The sequence below is a fragment of the Oncorhynchus tshawytscha genome, linkage group LG06 (genome assembly GCF_018296145.1).
Source record: "Oncorhynchus tshawytscha isolate Ot180627B linkage group LG06, Otsh_v2.0, whole genome shotgun sequence".
NCBI lineage: Eukaryota > Metazoa > Chordata > Actinopteri > Salmoniformes > Salmonidae > Oncorhynchus > Oncorhynchus tshawytscha.
In genome coordinates this window covers 46,751,275-46,761,006 of record NC_056434.1, presented here as the reverse complement: position 1 = coordinate 46,761,006, position 9,732 = coordinate 46,751,275, and the positions used below count along the sequence as shown (strand labels likewise).

At 41.0% G+C, this 9,732-nt stretch overlaps 1 long non-coding RNA gene across 1 annotated transcript; it reads left to right on the top strand.

Annotated features, from left to right (window-relative positions):
• The first annotated feature begins 6,194 nt into the window (after positions 1-6,194).
• LOC112252628 lies at positions 6,195-9,458 on the top strand. The gene is made up of 3 exons (XR_002953867.2): positions 6,195-6,477; positions 6,631-6,741; positions 8,599-9,458. It is a non-coding gene; the product is annotated as an uncharacterized LOC112252628 (long non-coding RNA).
• Positions 9,459-9,732: the final 274 nt, after the last annotated feature.

Below are 9,732 nucleotides of genomic sequence, written 5' to 3'. Positions count from 1 at the left end.
TGTACTTAGCTATCCAAGGATGATACATATCAAACGTTACCACTTTATTACCTACAAACGAGCTAATATAAAGTTAACGTTAGCTAGTTTGAATAATGATTGACAAAAAGCTTTCAAAATAGTAGGGGTTGCACTCTGATCCCTTCAATCAAGTCTAAAACTCCCCAAAGTAGTGGTTTGTCGATTTTGGCAAACTTCCGACAGATCAACAGGCCTTGCTGTTTTTGGAGCGATCCTCATGGCCCAGTTTGCAGACATACATGGCTTTGTGCATTGTATTGCTTGCCAGGATACTCTTGAGTAGCTACTCTACTGTCTCAGACACCTGGCAGTACTCCTGTAGAAAGTGGTGATGTTGTCGATGATGACTAATTCACCTGCCTTGGAGATGTGGCAGCAGCTATTGTAGCCTACCTGGTTTGGGTACATTTGTAAACTTAGCTTCTGGTTTGTTGATCTTCAGGCTTTGAATAGTACTGACTTGTCTGTTAATTGTGTTGAATAAGAACAAAACCATTGCAATTGAGACTTTCACCTCACAACCCGAGGGAAACTTTCACCTTGATATTAAAATAATGGATTTGGGATTGTGTTCATTTGCTGTGTTTCATTTGATGATGAACGTTTCAGTTCGATATGTCATGCTGCTCATGTGATCGTGAATACAGCCTGCTGTGTCCTGAAGCTTATTGCAAAGTAGATACATTCCATTGTCTTTTGGCTGTTCCGCATCAGTGAAAAACAGGTTAGCAGGAATGTGTTCTGTGTTTCTCAATGTCAATCATCAGGGAAAATGGCCAATTTGGATTAGGGCAAAGTTGAAACATTTCAAACAGAATGACCATTGTTACCAATTGAAAGAGAACACTTTGGAGATTCAGACCAAAAGTGAGGGCAGAACAGTTCACCTGACACAAGACTGAATCCAAACATTACACGGTTGATATTAGTGCCTTAATTTGTATACATGCATATTTACAGACTTTCCCACATTTTGTTGTGTTACAGCCTGAATTTAAAATGTATTAAATTGAGATTTGTCACTGGCCTACACACAATGCCCCAACATGTCAAAACTGTATTTTACATTTTTTATTAATAAAAAAAACAAACAACTGAAATGTCTTGTGTCAATAAGTATTCAACCGCTTTGTTATGATAAGCCTAGATAATAATAAAAAAAAGCCTAGGAATAAACATTTGCTTAACAAGTCACATAATAAGTTGCATGGACTCACTGTGTGTGCAATAATAGTGTTTAACATGATTTTTTTTAAATGACTACCTCATCTCTGTACCCCACACATAGAATTATCTGTAAGGTCCCTTAGTCGAGCAGTGAATTTCAAACATAGATACAACCACAACGACCAGGGAGGTTTTCCAATGCCTTGCAAGGAAGAGCACCTATTGGTAGATGGGTAAAAACTCAGAGCGATTGTTTTGGGCCCTGTACAAGGCCCATTGAGTTTGGGGGGTCCCCCTCCCCCTCTCTTATGTCATAAGAATCTCCCCCCAGCCCCCCATCCTCTGTTTAGTTAGATCATTGTTTACAGTAGGAAAGGGAATGGGAAAAGACGTTTGAAGTGTCTTCACCTGTCTGTGTGTTATTTCAACAACAACAAAAAACGTGAAAACTCGGATTGCTAAGGTAGTTAGCCCTGATTGCTAAGGTAATTTTAAGATGTCAGGCTTGAAAACCATTTCAGCCATTTTGGCACAGTAACTCACTACCAAGACCAGACACAACTGGTTTGAAGTGGCCAAGAGACATCATGTGATCTACTACTGCCATCTAGTGGATTAACTGGGAATCAGACAAGTGATATATTTATTTACGTCAATGGATAGCTAGACTTCAGCTTTCTCTTCATACAGTATGTAAATCAATCATGTAAGACAAAAAATGAAGGCATAGCAATGTTGCACAAACCCTGCACTTTTAAAATGTCTGTGATGCTATGGGAATTTGCACATGTTTAGAGTGCCACTATTCAGTAGAATACCTGACAAAATATGTTTCTTGAATTTCTTTAAAATCCTTTTGGAACAGTAATTGGTGACATATTTTATCGCAAACCTAGACTGTCAAATATCTTCTTCAAGACATTTAATATCCCTTTGAGCATGGTGAAGTTATTGATTACACTTTGGATGGTGTATAAATAAACCCAGTCACTACAAAGGTACAGGCATCCTTCCTAACGCAGTTGCCAGAGAAGAAGGAAACCGGTCAGGAATTTCACCATGAGGACAATGGTGACTTTAAAACAGTTACAGAGTTTAATGGCGTTGATAGGAGAAAACTGAGGATGGATCAACAACATTGTAGTTCCTCCACAATACTAACCTAACTGACAGAGGGGAACGAATACAAATATTCCAAAACATTCATCCCATTTGCAACAAGGCACTAAACTAATACAAAGTGTTATGTCTGAGGCAAATGCAATACAATACATTACTGAGTACCACTCTCCATATATTCATGCATAGCGGTGGCTGCATCATGTTATGGGTATGCTTGTCATTGTTAAGGACTGTTTTTTTCTAGGATAAAAAAGAGACAGAAGCTAAGCACAGGCAAAGAGAGCTAAGCACAGAGCTAAGCACAGGCAAAATCCTAGAGGAAAATCTAGTTTAGTCTGCTTTCCACCAGACACTGGGAGATGAAGTCACCTTTCAGCAGGACAATAACATAAAACACAAGGCAAAATCTACACTGGAGTTGCTTACCAAGAAGACAGTGAATGTTTCTGAGTGTCCGAGTTACAGTTTTGATTTAAACCTGCTTGAAAATCTATGGCAAGTCCTGAAAAGTGTTGTCTAGCAATGATCATTAACCAATTTGTCAGAGCTTGAAGAATTCTGAAAAAAGTAAAAGGGTAATATTGCACATTTCAAGTGTGGAAAGCTCTTATTTTAGACTTACCGAGATAGACTCACAGCTGTAATCACTGACAGAGGTGATTATAACGTATTGACTCGTGATTGAATACTTATCTAATCAAGATATATTAGATTTTTAATTTTCCATAATTGTTTTTAGAATTGTCCCTACACTTTGACATTACAGAATATTTTGTGTAGATTGTTGACAACATTTTTTTTTATTAAATCCATTTTAATCACACATTGTAACACCAATTTGGGGGGGAGTCAAGATGTGTGAATACTTTCTGAAGGCACTGTATGTGCATTTGACATTTTTTGTACTTTTCGCGGCATTTGTCTATAACACAATCAGAAAATACTCTGGATACATTAGTAATGTAAAAATATTCATGTACACTTGGTGGCAGGTGCAACATAATAAAAAACGATTACAAGGGTTGGAGTGAATGGTCTAACTGGTGTTTCTAAGTGGCAACACACCTCTTCAAAATATGCATGGTTCCTAAGTTATTTCAATGCACTTTTATGACTCAAGGAAAGAGCCTTCAACTATAAGGTGCTTTTTTGAGCTTTCCTAGCTGTGCCGTTGAGGAACTGAAGCAATCACACAATTACTATTGTTGTTTACCCAATCCAAAAACATTCCATAATAAATCACAATCTGAGTCAGGTGGGCATCATTTTAAAGCTTATTCTATTGCCAACATGACCAGCTAAGTTATAAAATACAATCTTACAGTGTTAGGCTTTCATAAAACCCTTCAGACAAACAGATTGTAATTTTGGTGCGCACAGAATGGAGTCATGAGTGTCATTCAAGTGCGTGTTCTGCGGCAAATTGTCTTCACAGTATGACAATCAAACGCTCAGTCTGTTCCAAATATGCTCATGTGAAGTGCACATTTGAACCCAAGGCTCTGTGGTTTGCTTGTATGACATCAAAGCGGTATTATTAAAAAACCCAACATCTCATCTTTCAGAACACATTGACTCCTCTCGATTTACAGCATTCCCCTCACTCAGACAACAACACATTTGCTAAAGTGGCCCAATTAGCAGAAGGGATGGGGGAATGTTTTTGTTGCGCAAGGTACACACGTACACATGAAACCCATACAGCGATGTAAAGAAGAGAGCCAGAGCTCTGGCGTCATATACAGTGCTTTCAGACCCCTTGACCTTTTCCACATTTGGTTAGGTTACAGCCTTACTTTGAAATGGATTATTTAAAAAAATCCCTCATCAATCTACAGACACTACCCTATAATGACAAATTGAAAATCAGGTTTTTAGTAATGTTAGCAAATTTATAAAAAAACAAAACAACAGAAATGCCTTATTTACATAAGTATTCAGACCCTTTGCTACGAGACTCGAAATTGAGCTTAGGTTCATCCTGTTTCCATTGATCATCCTTGAGATGTTTCTACAACTTTATTGTGGTAAATTCAATAGATTGGACTTGATTTTGAAAGGCACAAACCTGTCTATATAAGGTCCCACAGTTGACAGTGCATGTTAGAGCAAAAACCAAGCCATAAGGTCGAAGGAATTGTCCGTAAAGCTCCGAGACAGGATTGTGTCGAGGCACAGATCTGGGGAAGAAACAAAAAATGTCTGCAGCATTTAAGGTCCCCAAAAACACAGTGGCCTCCATCATTCTTAAATGGAAGAAGTTTGGAACCACCTAGACTCCTAGAGCTGGCCGCCCGACCAAACTGAGCAATCGGGGGAGAAGGGCATTGGTTAGGGAGGTGACCAAGAAGGACAACCATCTTTGCAGCACTCCACCAATCAGGACTTTATGGTAGAGTGGCCTGACAGAAGCCACTCCTCAGTAAAAGGCACATGACAGCCAGCTTGGAGTTTGCCAAGAGGCACCTAAAGGACGCTCAGACCATGAGAAACAAGATTCTCTGGTGTGATGAAACCAAGATTGAACTCTTTGGACTGAATGCCAAGTGTCACGTCTGGAGGAAACCTGGCACCATCTCTACGGTGAAGCATGGTGGTGGCAGCATCATGCTGTGGGAATGTTTTTCAGCAAAGATGAATGGAGCAAAGTACAGAGAGATCAGTACAGAGAGATCCTTGATGAAAACCTGTTCCAGAGCGCTCAGGACCCCAGACTGGGGTCAAGGTTCACCTTCCAACAGGACAACGACCCTAAGCACACATCCAATACAACACAGTAGTGGCTTCAAGACAAGTCTCTGAATGTCCTTGAGTGGGCCAAATAGAGCCCGGACTTGAACCCGATCAAACATTTCTGGAGAGACCTTAAAATAGCTGTGTAGCAACGCTCTCCATCCAACCTGACAGAGGTTGACAGGATCTGCAGAGAAGAATGGGAGAAACTCCCCAAATACAGGTGTTCCAAGCTTGTAGAGTCATACCCAAGAAGACTCATGGCTGTAATCGCTGCTAAAGGTGCTTCAACAAAGTACTGAGAAAATGGTCTGAATACTTATGTAAATGTGATATGAAAGTTTTTTTTAAATATATACAATTGCAAAAATGTCTAAAAAAACAGTTTTGCCTTGTCATTAGAGGGTATTGTGTGTAGATTGAGGGGGTGGGGGGACAACTTAATCCATTTTAGAATAAGGCTGTAACTTAACAAAATGTGGAAAAAGTTAAGGGGTCTGAATACTTTCCGAAATGCACTGTATAGAATGTAAATGTACAGCCACTGTGTTTAAATGTAGGTGCTTATCAATGACAAAATGGTTACCGGGTGGTTTCCGACGCGTTTTAATGTAGAGACAACTTTAAAAATTCTGTTGGATCCTCTTACCTTTGTTGCTCTAATGTATATGGATCAACATGTTTAGTGAAGTGCTTCTCTATGTTTTATGTGTACAGCATCAACTTATCTGATGATGCTCCCTGCTTTCATTGTTTTCTCATGTTTCCTTTCAGTAAGTACTGGTGTCCATTAGAACTGGACATGTCATTATCCGGTAAGTGATTGTGCTGGCAATTACCAAAATAATGCATATCTTGTACGAACCCATTACCAACTGGTGGTACATCTGAAAAGGGTACACACACACACACACACACACACACACACACACACGCACGGAACCACATGTTCCTGCTCCCTCCAGGTACTCTATCCACCTGTGGGACCTGAACCATGAGGGGACTAGAGTAAGGTATCATACATCTACTCCACTGAATTTGTGATGGAGCTGGCTCTGCTGGGGCTGGACCTCCACGCACCACATCCACAGTTCAAAACCCCCGTCCTCAGACGTTCTGTCACATCTGTTATTACTATTTGCATTACTAGCGTTGTTGCTAAGGTCCTTCCATCTTTAGGTCCCTTCTTGTTGTAACCGTAAGGTCTTCTTTCTCTCCCCTTCTTACCCCTCCAACCTCTCAGCTGTTGGGTGCCATCTGTATCTCCATGGCTAGCGTTGTGATCTCCGTTGCAGCTACGCTACCTGCTTGACGAAGTCCGTCGCCACAAGAACTACCTCCGCGTCATCCACAACATGGAGAGGCCCGGTTTGTTGCTCAATCCGCTAGCTTTATCCGTCTTCAAAGAGCGTGGCAGTACGTATGTAGCCTACAGTACGTGTTTCAATTACCTTTTATACGGTGTCTATCTGTGCTCTGAGGCACATTTGAAGGCAAAATGGAAGCAGAAAACGGATTTCCGTGATCTAAGAAGAAATTGGACAGAGTGTTGTTTGTCTAAATATGTTGCTGATTGGTTGATTGCAGGTTTGCCGTGACCACCTCTGATGAGCTTGTAGCCAACAATGATGACTGTGCTATCTGCTGGGACTCCATGACTACAGAACGCAAGCTACCGTTTGGATATCTCTTCCACAAGTGAGCAGCTGTCTGTAAACTGTAACAATTTTTCCTCCACCGCCGTGCACATTTGAACAACCGCAACATCTATCTGTTTTCGTTTGCAAAGGCTGTTGGATATGTATATATTGATGTTTAAATGGCTGGGTAAAATATTTTGGGCTGGTGGGCATCAACTGATAGTGAATGAATGATGTGAGTCCTCCACCATCCAATGTGGAAGTGCTATATAAATGTATAATATACACAGTACCAGTCAAAATTCTGGACAAACCTACTCATTCTAGGGTTTTTCTTTCTTTCTTTTTTACTATTTTCTACATTGTAGAATAACAGTGAAGACATCAAAACTATGAAATAACACACATGGAATCATGTAGTAACCAAAAAAGTATTAAACTAATCAAAATATATTTTATATTTGAGATTCTTCAAAGTAGCCAAACTTTGCCTTGATGACAGCTTTGCAGACTCTTGGCATTCTCTCAACCAGCATCATGAGGTAGTCACCTGGAATGCATTTTAATTAACAAGTGTACCTTGTTAAAAGTTAATTTGTGGAATTTCTTTCCTTCTTAATGCGTTTGAGCCAAACAGTTGTGTTGTGACAATGTAGGGTTGGTATACAGAACATAGCCCTATTTGGTAAAAGACCAAGGCCATATTAAGGCAAGAACAGCTCAAATAAGCAAAGAGAAACGACAGTCCATCAAGGTCATGTCAATCCAGAACATTTCAAGACCTTTTAAAGTTTCTTCAAGGGCAGTCGCAAAAAACATCAATCGTTATGATGAAACTGTCTCTCATGAGGACCGCCACAGGAAAGGAAGACCCAGAGTTACCACTGCTGCAGACAATAAATTCATTAGGAGTTACCAGCCTCAGAATTCCAGCCCAAATAAATGCTTCACAGAGTTTAAGTAACAGACACATCTCAACATCAACTGTTCAGAGGAGACTGTATGAATCAGGCCTTCATGGTCAAATGGCTGCAAAAACAAAAACACTACTAAAGGACACCAATAAGAAGAAGAGACTTACTTGGGCCAAGAAACACAAGCAATGGACATTAGACCTGTGGAAATATGTCCTTTGGTCTGATGATTCCAAATTTGAGATTTTTGGTTCCAACCGCCGTGTCTTTGTGAGACACGGAGTAGGTGAACGGATGATCTCTGCATGTGTGGTTCCCAAAGTGGAGCATGGAGGAGGAGGTGTGATGGTGTGGGGGTACTTTTCTGGTGACACTGTCAGGGATTTATTTAGAATTCAAGGCACACTTCACCAGCATGGCTACCACAGCATTCTGCAGCGATACGCCATCCCATCTGGTTTGCACTTAGTGGGACTATCATTTGTTTTTCAATAGGACAATGATCCAAAACACACCTCCAGGCTGTGTAAGGGCTATTTGACCAAGAAGGAGAATGATGGAGTGCTGCATCAGATGACCTGACCTTCACAATCCCCCGACCTCAACCCAATTGAGATAGTTTGGGATGAGTTGAACTGCAGAGTGAAGGAAAACCAGCCAACAAGTGCTCAGCATATGTTGGAACTACTTGAAGACTGTTGGAAAAGCATTCCTCATAAAGCTGGTTGAGAGAATGCCAGGAGTGTGCAAGCTGTCATCAAGGCAAAGGTTGGCTACTTTGAAGAATATAAAATATATTTGGATTTGTTTAACACTTGTTTGGTTACTACATCATTCCATATGTGTTATTTCATAGTTTTGATGTCTTCACTATTATTTTACAGTGTAGAAAATAGTAAAAATAAAGAAAAACCCTTGAATGAGAAGGTGTGTCCAAACCTTTGACTGGTATTGTAAATGTAGAATATATGTAGAATATATAAATGCCTTTGTGTGCCCAGCTCCTGCCCGCGCTCTTGGTCGGAGCAGTACACGTCGTGTCCCACATGCCATATGTCTCTTAACATCAGTGAGGGGGCCGGAAGGGAGAGAGAGAAGATGCAGAGGGAGCCCCTGCTGGAGGATAACATGGGCCCTGGAGGCCCCGGGCCCAAGGCACGGCAACACCTCAACCAGCACAACCACTTTTTCCACTTTGACAGTGATGCCCCAAAACTCATCCAGTATCTTCATTTCTCTCCTAGCTGTCAGAACTACTCCATTTACGTATGTATGCATTTTATTTAACTGGGAAAGGATACATTAATCAACAGTTTGGCTTCCTCATCAATGTTAATGTTCCTATGAAAATAAATTACATCAGTAGTCCCTACTAGTTTTGTTGTTGTTTTCTGCATCAGGCCTTAGTATCTGTTGGGCTAAGAGCCTGCGCGAAAGTAACACCCATACAATATGCAGATAGACATCCCCTCAGCGGTTACGCTGAAACAGTTAGCGACTCTTCAGGCTTTTCTCTAAACACAAGACACCCGAATACAGTGTAGAAAGTATATCTCTCATGACTATTCTATGAGCTTGAACTTACATGTATTTCACCCTTACAAGGTTCTCGCATTGCAAGCTGGCCGCCCAATTTCTCATCCCAGCTTAATGCCATGGTCCATTGATCCATGACTTGTGTGCTTCCAGTGCCCTGTGCACTTAGTGAGAGGGGGGGTGAATGGTATCACAATATCTTTAGGACCATCAGATCGGCAGATGTTTCCTTGGGTTCCCTACCATCTGGTGCTCCAGGACCTGCAGCTGACCCCTCTGTAGAGGTCACCACTGACAACTTCCTGGTGGGACGAATCGTGGTGCCTTTCCCCACACAGGTCAATCCAGTCCCAGTCCCAGTCCCACCACAAACCCTTTCTCACACAGGTCAGTCCCACATCTCCACCTCTTCATAAGATGTTTGTGTCTGCTTATGTGAGCTTATGTGTCTTCTTGGATGGTAGATTAACAAAGGGAAGTACTGAAACAGAATTCAGGGTCAATTCTTCCTATGAGCCAATATCACAAATTGCTTATAAAATGTTTTGAGTGGGATGCCTGACTTCAACAGTAAATTTGGACAGACCCAACTTCCAGGA